The sequence below is a fragment of the Tupaia chinensis genome, unplaced genomic scaffold (genome assembly GCF_000334495.1).
Source record: "Tupaia chinensis unplaced genomic scaffold, TupChi_1.0 Scaffold000661_1, whole genome shotgun sequence".
Classification (NCBI taxonomy): Eukaryota; Metazoa; Chordata; class Mammalia; order Scandentia; family Tupaiidae; genus Tupaia; species Tupaia belangeri.
The window spans coordinates 4,186,263-4,197,439 of NW_006160183.1; the positions used below are offsets into that span (position 1 = coordinate 4,186,263).

At 44.9% G+C, this 11,177-nt stretch overlaps 1 protein-coding gene across 1 annotated transcript in view; it reads left to right on the forward strand.

The window, feature by feature from the left end:
* LOC102475023 (thyroid adenoma-associated protein) overlaps positions 1-11,177 on the forward strand; it is a 231,804-nt gene that overhangs the window by 155,092 nt on the left and 65,535 nt on the right. The gene's annotated exons all lie outside the window — the stretch shown is intronic.

An 11,177-nucleotide genomic window follows, 5' to 3' on the forward strand; every position in this document is an offset into this window, starting at 1 on the left:
TCTCTTTCTCATGAGCACATGCACCCTGTGGCAAATCAAAAATACAGAAAAAAAATTAACCTGCTTCTGAGGCTCAAGGGCAAGAACCCTCTGTAGTAGCACAGTCAGTGTCATTGCCAGTCGCACAGCATCCCTGTAAGTGACTGGCTTCATAGCAGGGAGACCGTTTGGGTTTAATTGGCCTTTTCAGTTCTTCTCCTGCATGGATATTGATTGCTGCTTATAAGGAAGACAAGTTTGCGGTGATTACCAGGGCGTTGACCCCTTCTGTAACAATCTCTGCTGGGGCCAGAAAATATTGTCACTCTGGGCCTGTGTACTCTTTCCTTCTTGCACTTTTTTTTTTATTTCATTTTCTTTTATACAGTCAATCACATTATCTAGCTTACAAAGTGAATATTTTAACAAGCAAACATTTCTCCCTAGTCCAGTTGACTAAACTATAAAATATCTTTAACAGAAATTGGCATGTTTCTTTGTCCCATTAATGCTTTTCCTCCCCATTTTTCTTCTAATTGTTTTTTTCTCAAACCCTACTCTTTCACGCACACGATATCTGTATTTACATCCTTTACCGTGTTTCTGTATCCTTCAGTCAATCCCTTTCAGTCATAGAGTGCGGACACTCGGTATATATAAAGTGGGGACAATGGCCAGTGCAGCACGAGGCTATCAGGCTGTCTTGAAGAATGACGTAACAGGGGCTGGATATTGGATAATGTTTAGGAGCTCTTTGGTTGAGCCCTAGATGAAGGGGTTGACTTCTGATTAAGGGCCACGGTGTACAAAACAAATACCATTAAATCCTAGAATTACACACGTTCAAGATGGTGTGCTGTTTACACTGCAAAAAGCACAGATGATCTCAGGGAGTCTGAAGCAGAGGTTTTTAAAGTGTGGCTCCTGCCCCAGCAGAGTCAACATTACCTGGGAGCTTGTCAGGAAATGTGATTAGTACAGGGGGAGGCTGCCAGTCTTACTGAATCAGAAGTTGTAGGTTCGAGCATCTAAAGTTTGAGAACTACTCATCTGTGGTTAACACAGCCACCCTCCAGGCTGTTGCTCATGGTGGGAATTCCAGGTGAAACTGCCCTCTCCTACACTGTAGATGTGGTAATCATACCATATCCGCCTTTTTTCTTTCAGAAAGACCTTTTTAAAGCTATCTAGATAACATGCATCTTTTTTAAAGATAGATTTTTGCTATAGGGCACATGCGCTCACCGGAAAGACAGACAGAAAGCAAGAACTCATCCCCCACGGGGAATGCCACACCGCAATCCCTCCTCCTCCATTCTCTTTTTGGGATCTTGGGCATGCGTACACATGTAACTGGAGTGAGTTTTAAGCCACCAGGTCCGGGATTCAAACCACAGTTGGCTACATGGAAGTCCAGCAATGTAACCGTTACATTTGATGGGCCCAACATGCATCCTTTTTTAAGATTACTTTTTTTTAAAGAATTATTTTATCTAACTTTATTTATTTTTAATTTAACCAGAGAGGTCAAATTAACGCAAGCCACCAGGTCCGGTACTTGAAGTGTGGTTGGCCATGTGGGAGTCCAGCACCCTTAACCACCTGCTAGCCCCTAAGATTACTCTTTTTTAAAATTCAAGATAGAGAGCATGTGTGTGCACATGAGAGAAAAGTACTCTCAATGGTTCCCTTTTTCCAACTCTCCAGCTGCTTCAGATCTTGGGCATGCACATGCATGTTGCATGTTTCAGGTCATCTGGGCTGGGGATCTGAACCCAGCTGGCTGTGTGGCCTCCAGCACTGCAGTCCAGTATGCTACTGACTGTGCCAGCCCACTTGGGCCATTATATTGGTCCTTTGAAAACAAATTTCAAAAAGCCTTGTGAATAGTTCAGAAGATCAAAGATGAATGGCCCACAGGTTGACATGTCCCACCTCCTGTAGGGAGGAGCCGGATTTCCCTAAATACTTAAACAGGCCGCACTGACTATACCATCCCTGCTCAAGGTATGTGCAGCTAATTCTCTCTGAGCAGCCTGGCTGACGTTAGTGCCCTGCCTTGGTTAGCTAGGGAGTGGCAGCTTTGAGAGCCACAGTTAACTCTAGCCATCACTGTGGAAGTTGCAAACATCATATAGGCTGCACATCCCTAATCCAAAGATTGGCAGTGCTCAAAATCTCACACGTTCTGAGCACTGGCATGATGCCACAAGAAGAAAATCCAAACCTGACCTCATGTCACGGTCAGAATACTACAGTACAAAAATACTGCATAAAATTAACTTCAGGCTAATTGTGTATAAGTGAAACATAAGCGAGTGTGTTTAGATGTGAATCCATCCCCAAGGTACCTCAGCCAGACAGGATTACCATGTTCTGGTTAACCAGGAGGGATCTGAACCCTGGGCTTTCCCATGTGGCTTCAGATTATACTGCAGTGCCTATACCTCTGTAGCTGGGCTAGGTTGGGGACAGAGATCTCTGGGGACATTTTCACTAGCCCATGGCACAACGAAACTATAGCAAAATGCCACTATGACACATTTTTCTTAAAGCCAAATTGCTTTATAGAACTGTCTTTATGGGACCAGCAGTTGGCATAATGGCTATGTCGCTGGACTCTCATGTAGTCAACCACAGTTTGAGTCCTGGACCCGGTGGCTTAAACTCACACCGGGCGCATGTGCGTGCGTGCCCAAGATCCCAAGAGGAGAATGGAGGAGAAGTGATTGCGGCGTGACCATCCCCCGGGGGGTGATTTCTTGCTTTCTGTCTCTCTGCCTCTCTCTCTCTTTCTGGCAAGTACACGCGCCCTATAGCAAAAACCTTCCAAAGAAAAAAAAAAAGAAAGAAAAGAACTGTCTTTATGATGACACAAGGATTCCCTCCCTTGTTGGTTGTAAGGCAGCCTTTCTTTAATAAAATGGTCGTAGGTGGCAGGTCATTAATACTCTTAACTGTGCAAAATAAAAAGATGGCAGCTTATGCTAGTCAGCCACATCCTTTCTGACTTTTCATAAGGAATTACTTCTCTAGTGAACCAGGACACACCACAGTAGGAGGTATTGTCCTCCCATATGAATCCACTCGTGAAGGCATTCCTTTAAAGGCCAGAAATATACTTGCTCTGAAGAAAAAAAAGTTAACTCCCAAAATGACATCAAATTGGATGTTGGAAGGCTGAGATGACCACACTGGTGGGAACATGCAAAAATGTCCCAAAGACAGAGGCCTGAAAAAGCTCCAGCTAGTAAAGGTTTGCAAAAATCATTCTCACGTAAGAAAAATACAGTGGGGCATCAATCAGGGACTTGATTCTTTCTCTTAACCACCTAACGTTCCAGGACAGAAGAGACCCTAAGAAATCAAAATTGAGATTCTGAGTAGAAAAGTTGAGATTTAAAAATTATTGGGACCAGCAGGTGGCATGGTGGTTAAGGTGCTGGACATTCCCACAAGGCCGACCATGGTTTGAGTCCCAGACCCGGCAGCTTGCTTTCTCACTTTCCCTCTCTCTGTGTGTCTCTCTCTGGTCAAATTAAAATAAATGAATAAATAAATAAATAATTCTTTTAAAAAAAAAAAAAGATTTAAAAATTATTACTTGGGGCCAACCCTAAAATGCAGTGGTTGCTTGAGGGCTGGGCACAGGGAGCCAAATCCCACATGCCTGATCATGGTTCAAATCCCAGCGCCAGCAGTTTAAAAAACATTCCAGACACATGTGAATATGTGTCCAAAATCCTGATCAGAAATAAAATGGAGGAAAAGGGATTACAGTGTGACCATACCTCATTCGGGGAGCTTTGTCTCTGGCCAGGACACTCTCTGGCTGGCACACATGCCTTCTGACAATTAAAAGAAATTACTATCTGCCAGAGAGGAGAACTCTTTAAAAAACTTTTTAAACCAAGGTACTCATTTTAGTCCTTGTGTCTTGCACACAAAAGGCACTCACAGAAACAAAACTAAGCATGTGTGGATCTAGAGTTTGAAATACATTTCGTACAGCAAGACACAGACATTGCTTCCCCGGAGAAAATCCTGGTGTGGGGAACATTTGATAAACTCTACCTACAGTGGGGTAGAGAGCCACTCTTGTCTAGCTGCACGGTAGAGTCACCCAGGTCACTTTCAAACCAGATTGTAGGACTCGCTCAGAAGTGTGGTCAAATGTCCTCCAACTCACGTGTCTTTCTGAAGTTGTCAGTTGAATTTCATGTACTTTGCAGCTGGGAACCACTGTGTGAAAGGAAAGGATACGTGTTTGTTAAGTCTTTATGACCCCTTATGTTGACATGTTAGGCATTTCTGCCTTCAGCCTCCTGTGTCTTCTGGCTATTGGGGTGGAGGTGATGTTATCATGTATATTTAACAGAGTTAGGATTCTCGTTAAATCCAAAAGCTTGTATGAAAGCTTGCATAATTATGCATTGCCAGTATTAACTTCATTTTAAATGCTCTGACAATGTAACTCCACTTCATTTTATTTTATTTAGGTTTGGTTTTGTTTTGTTTTTCGCTCTAGGCCACATGTGCTCACCAGAGAGAGAGAGAGAAAGTGAGAAGTCACCTCCCGGGTTGATGACCATGATGCAATCCCTTCTCATGCAGTCTCCTCTTGGGATTTTGGGCACGCGCAGACACGTGCCCAGAGTGATTTTCTTTCTTTTCTTTTCTTTTTTTTCTTTTTTTTGGAGAGGTTTTTGCAATAGGGCATGTACGCTCGCCAGCCAGACAGAGAGAGAAAAGAGACAGAAAGCAAGAAATCACCCCCCAGGGGGGATGGCCACGCCGCAATCCCTTCTCCTCCATTCTCCACTCAGGATCTGGGGCACACACGCACACGTGCCCGGTGTGAGTTTTAAGCCACCGGGTCCGGGACGCAAACCGTGGTCAACTACATGGAAGTCCAGCGACATAGCCATTACGCTAACTGCTGGTCCCTCTTTTCTTTTTTTAAGAGAGTTTTGCCTTAGGACACATGTGCTTCCCAGAGAGAGACAGAGACAGTGAGAGGGAAGGTGAGAAATCATCCCCAAGGGGATGGCTATGCCACAGTCCCTTCTCCTCCTGGGATCTTGGGCTTGCATGCACATGTGCCCAATGTGAGTTTCAAGCCACCAGGTCCAGGACTTGAACCATGGTCAACCATGTAAGAATCAAGGGATGTAACTGCTACACTATCTGCCCGCCCCACCCAGATTGATTTTCAGACTGCCTGGTCCAGGACCTAAACTGTTCAGTCAGCCATGTGGGAGCCAGTGCCTTAAGCTCCATACCACCTGCTGGCCTTTCACTTTAAATACATGAATGTTTGCTTTGTCATACCTGTTGTAACTATGCCAGATAACTTTATAGACACCTTGTTAATGTACCTGACATACTAGTGTGCTCTATATACCTCTCCCCAACTTTGACATCTGAAGACTGAGATGTCTTTTGGGGTTATAAATATCATTGCCTAGGCTGCAGTCTGAGGCATATCTCACTATAACATCACTAACTGGACAGCTTCAATAAGATACATACAGCCAGAGCTGGTTAGGGGAACCAGGTCCCATAGCTGACTGCACTGACTGCAGTTTGAATCCTTGCACTGGCAGCTTGAGAAACACACTAGATGCTAAGGTTGAGTGAATGACTGGCTACTCCTCAAATCCCAGCCCTGGCAGGAGACGGCACTTCCCTACGGGGCAAAGTCACACCACACTCCCTTCTGTTTCCTTCTGAGATTTTGGGTGGACACACATGCTGGCCTGTTTTCAGGTCACTGGGGCTGGGATTCAAACACTTCACTCGTCCACTTGAGAGTCAGCTCTCTTAACCACCAGGCCATGGAGCTGGCCTGCAGGCTTCTTAACATTATAGTTGTCTGCCCCTAACTCAATCACCTGAATCAGGAAGTATTTGAGAGTGGGATTCAGGCATGTGCAGTTAGTAACCTGTGGCTAATGGCCTGTACCCTCTGGTTAACAGCCTTCACTTGAGGGCAGTGGTTTTCAAAGTACCTGAATCAGCAGTAGCTGCTTTACCTGTGAGCTTCTTAGAAATCCAAGGTCTCAGTGTCCCACCCAGCCCCTAAACTCCTAAATCAGAAATTCTGGGGGAGGTCCAGGCTGCACTCTATTTAACAAACGTTCTACCAGTTCTGACGCGTGTTCAAGTTGGAGAAACTGCTTTAGGACAGCTCTTTGGGTCAGAGTTGCTGCACAGTATTTTTCCCTAGAAGCAGTTGCCTATGTAAATGCTGCTTGATAATTTCCCACCTTTAAGGACAGACCTAACCTCTCTTGCTGCTTCATTTTCGACACACAATTCTGTGAACCTGTTGTTACAGGGTACATGTGCTCACCAGGAACAGGGTGAGAAAGCACCCTCTGTGAGACCAGCGGTTAGTGTAATGGCTATGTTGCTGGACTCCCGTATAGTCAACCGTGGTTCGAGTCCCGGACTTGGCAGCTTAAACTCAGGCCGGGCGTGTGTGCGCGTGCATGCATGCCCAAGATCCCGAGAGTAGAAGGGAGAAGGGATTGCGGCGTGGCCATCGCTCCTGGGGAGTGATTTCTCGCTTTCTAGCTCTCTGTCTTTATGGCGAGCACAAGCACCCTATAGCAAAACCTCTCCAAGAAAAGAAAGAAAAGAGAAAGCACCCTCCAGGCAGTATGGTCACTCCTCAGCCCCAGTCCCTTGTCCTCTCAGGATTTGGGGCATACATACCATGTCTTTTAAGTCGCTGGGTCCAAGACTCAAACCGCACGGTTGGCCATGTGGGATCCAGCTGCCTGCACATCTACGCTATCTACTGGCCCCAGCGAACCTATCTGATGTTTTCTGTGTGTCTGCTTCCTCCTAACTCTCACAGTTCAGTACCTGGGCAGCTGTCAGGGCCCATCTGAAATTTTGTTCCCCTCTAAAAGCTCCTTTTTTTTTTCTCACTTCTTCTAGTGGGAAATAAGTGCCCATGGCATTAGTTTTTATCTTTTTTTAAATGAGCTTTTTTTTCTCTACCTACCATTTCCTTTGTGACTGAGCAAGTAACTTAACCTGTTTTCTCATTTGTAAGATAAGAATAGCAATAATAGAACCTATCTCATTGATGTATTGATACTTAGAATAATATCCAACAAGTGTCAGGGTTTTTATTTTATTTCATTTTGACCAGAGAGGGGCGGGAGGGGGGGGGAGTGAGCCGTCAGGTTCGGGACTTGAACCGTGGTCATCCATGTGGGAATCCAGCGTCCTTAACCACTATACCACCTGCTGGCCCCAAGTGTCTGTTCTAAAAGTAATCGTATTCATAGCCTTAAGTAATGGGTGTATAATATTTATAATAGCAGACTATTGCGTGGCACCTACATACTGAACTAATATAAGCTTTTATCGCTAATACTTTTAGCTAAGTCACTAAGCATTTTGCAATATTTATAGTTATCATTATTGTTATTTTGTACTTATCCCCTATCCTGCCATTAGTCTTCAAGTTCGTGACATCAGATCATCATCATTATCTATTCTGAATCTCTCTATCTCCCAAAATATGCTGAAGTCCACAATTACTGTAGGTTAAGCAGCCTCAAAGGAGCCCTTCCTGAACATGTCCCTCATCGCCTTCTTTAAGCTAGTGCCTTTGATCTCTGGCTTCTTGGTGATATCATCCCTCCTCAAGGCCCAGAGGAAGCGAGTAGGACTGGCTGTCCAGTGTGGAGTCCAGTGGACTGTGCACTCTACCTGCAATCTCTTTCAGATAATAAGTTCCTCTAAAACTTATCCAGAATGGCCTAGACAGTTCTTTCTGTTTTAAATTATGTTTTTAAAAGCAAATCTGTGAGCCTTATTTCTAACTCCTTGCCAAAAAAGTGAAATTCCTTTTGAATGTAGTGTTGTCCTCAGGCAGCAGTGGGGGGGCAGGGTAGGAAATGGTACCCAGAGACCACAGTAATGGTTATCGAATTGTAATGGGATTAGGTTTTTAGGTGTTGAAAATAGAGATTACTCAGAGGTAGAGGAGCGCACCACCTGGGCTCCCTGCAACCCTGTGAAGATGCCTGGCTGCTGTGTGATCTGGGACTCCTTCCAGGCTGCACGCAGGGTGCTGGGATGATGTCATAGTGGAGCCGAGTCCTTTTCTTTTTAAAATAGTTCCATGTGTCGTATTAATATTCTATATTTGTAATTCCTGGATTGTTGCAAGCTTATGTGACTTTGGAGAGGTTTTTGCTGTAGGGCGCGTGCACTCGCCAGACAGAGAGAGACAGAAAGCGAGAAATCACCCCCCGGGAAGATAGCCATGCCACAATCCCTTCCCCTCCATTCTCCTCTTGGGATCTTGGGCACGCACGCACACGTGCCCAGCATGAGTTTTAAGCCACTGGGTCCAGGATGCGAACCATGGTTGACTACATGGGAGTCCAGCAGCATAGCCATTACGCCAACTGCTGGTCCTTGACTTTCTATTTTGATTAAGTATTCCAGATGTTACCATATTCTGACATTTCTGTTACGTTTATAATAGTTTTCTAGATGTAAGGAGGGTTCACTGAGTTATAATGAGATGACAAATAGAAACAGTACAAGATAAGCTCTAAAATGCTTACTCTCTGGTAAGCCACTCCAGTATAAAATCATTAATTTTGGGGGTAGAATTGTCAGTTGGGGTTTAATCAGCAAATGCTATAGACAAATGATCTGGATTTTAGCAAGGCATTTGATAAAGTCTGTTCTGGCATTCTTATAGGTAAACCCTGTAGAAAGAATGGTACAGCCAAGAGAATTCCTAGCTGCAGGATGACTGGAACCAAGCAGGGAAAGTTAATGAGCTGCTGAGAACTCCTAGTGGGGTCAGACCAGGTGCAGGCAGGAGCCAGCTGTAATACTTACCCACTCCCTCTGTCTTCCACCTGGCCCAGGGAACATTTTTAGTAATGATTTATCAAAAACGTGGTCATTTAGGGCATGTGCAATTGAGATCTGCCCAACTTCTAGTGGAATAATGCATGTGTTACATGAAGAATGGGTCCTGGGTGGTACCCACTGTCCTCCATGGAGTCAGTCTGCTTCTACTCTTGCCAATATAATCCCTTCAGTGCTGCTGCTTTTTATTTTTTTAAGAGGTTGTTTTTTGTTTGTTTTTGTTTTTTTAGTATAGGGCACGTACACTCACCAGAAAGAGAGAGACAGAGAGAAAGTGAGAAATCCCTCCCCGGGGGGGATGGCCACGCTGTAATCCCTTCTCCTCTCAGGGTCACATATGCACACGTGTACAACATGAGTTTAAGCCACCGGGTCCAGGACTCGAACTGCGGTCGACCATATAGGAGTCCAGCGACATAGCCATCATGCTATCTGCTGGTCCCATCCCTTCAGTGCTTCTTAAACCCACTTTCTCTCTATCCTTCCTTACTTCAGGGCCCATCACTTCTCTCTTAGACTACTGTAGTAATCTTTTAACTGGTCTCCCTGCCTCTAATGCTGCCCCTCAGCAATAAGAGCCCTTTAGTGAAAGTGTTCACCTGGCTTGGCTCTTAAAGTAACTCATGGCATTCTCTGTCTACTGAAAATGTCCAGTCTCTTCCACACTGTCTAGGAGGCTTCGTGTCCTGACCACATTTCTTTTCTAGCCTCATCTCCTGTCCCTCCCCTCCTCAAATGTTATGTGCTAGTGATATCTGGCAGGTGGCCTGTGGGGCCCCACCTGGTCTGTTCCGTCTCATACTTTTGAACTCAGGTGGTTACGCTGGCTTTGGTGGTTCCCACACATTCTCATCCCTCTTCTCCTTTGAGATGCAGATCATCTTTTCTACCTGTGTATTGGAATGATCTGCTCACACATTTCTCTGTCACTGGACCATAAACTCATTAAGGGCAGCAGTGTTAATTTTATTTTAGCACTAGCATGTAATAAACAGGCAGTAAGTTTTTTGATCTGAACTGAGAATACAAAAAGATCTTGACAACTGAAAAACAGACCGTAAAACTTAACAGGGAGATAAAGTTTAACAGGGATATACTTGGGTTTACAATAAACAAACAAAGAAAACAAGTCTCACCATAAGTACTGAGTCCAGGATGGGAGAAATATGACTCACCACCATCAGTCGGCCGTGCAAAGAAAGGCAGGGCTGTGGTTGTGTTGACTTAGCTCCATATGATTCAGCAGTGTGGTGCAACTCCGTAACCCAGTGTCCAGTTCGGAAAAGTCGCAATCCTGCTGGTCACACCAAGGGAAAATCATCATCTGTCCGTGGGACCTACTTAGAGAGGCTGGGGCATATCCAAAGGAAGGCAGCTAGAACAGTGAGAGAAAGCGAATCCCGTCGTATAGGGAAGGAGGTAGGGGTGTTTTATCTGGAGAAGATGGGGGGGGGCACAGTTATTGTGATCAGATGTTTAAAGGTTGTCATTAGGAATTTCAAAGTGCGGGGACCAGCAGTTGGCGTAATGGCTGTGTTGCTGGACTCCCATGTGGTTGACCGTGGTTCTAGTCCCGGACCTGGTGGCCTAAACTCAAGCTGGGTACATGTGCGTTCATGCCCAAGATCCCAAGAGGAGAATGGAGGAGAAGGGATTGCAGTTTGGCCATTCCCCTGGGAGGTGATTTCTCGCTTTCTGTTTCTCTGTCTCTCTCTGTCTTTCTGGCAAGTGCACGCACCCTATAGCAAAAACCTCTCAAAAAAAAAAAGGAACCTCAAAGTGCAGAATTGGATCAGCAAGTGGAAACTTCAAAAAGAACTTGGTGACAGATCTACTGTCATGGAATATACTGTCTCATGAGCTCCTGTAGTCACTGTAGGTGCAATCAAGAGTCTCTGGGAAGGAGGAAGTCTGAGGTCCTGGAGAAAGTTCAGACTAAATGTCCTTTTCTCTTGGTCAGCTTGGAAGTTTGGTAATTCAAGAGGTCACTGAGTTTATATTTACTAAATGTCGGGGAGGAGGAGAACACATCTTCTGACACTACTTGTTTCTCTTTGGGGGGAGGGGAGTTATGAATTAACCTAAATTGAAATTGCTTCTGGCCCAGAGACTGAACTTTAGTGGGCTAGTCACTTATTACTTACTGTTTGTTTGAAATCTGGTCAAGAAAGACATGTCATCATCCCACTCCCGTGTATTCAGAGCCTTCCATTCTTCCATGTTCTTTTGTAGAAAATTGAATAAAGTGATTTCCTCTTTCCCCTTGCCTTTTCGCCTTTTAGTTC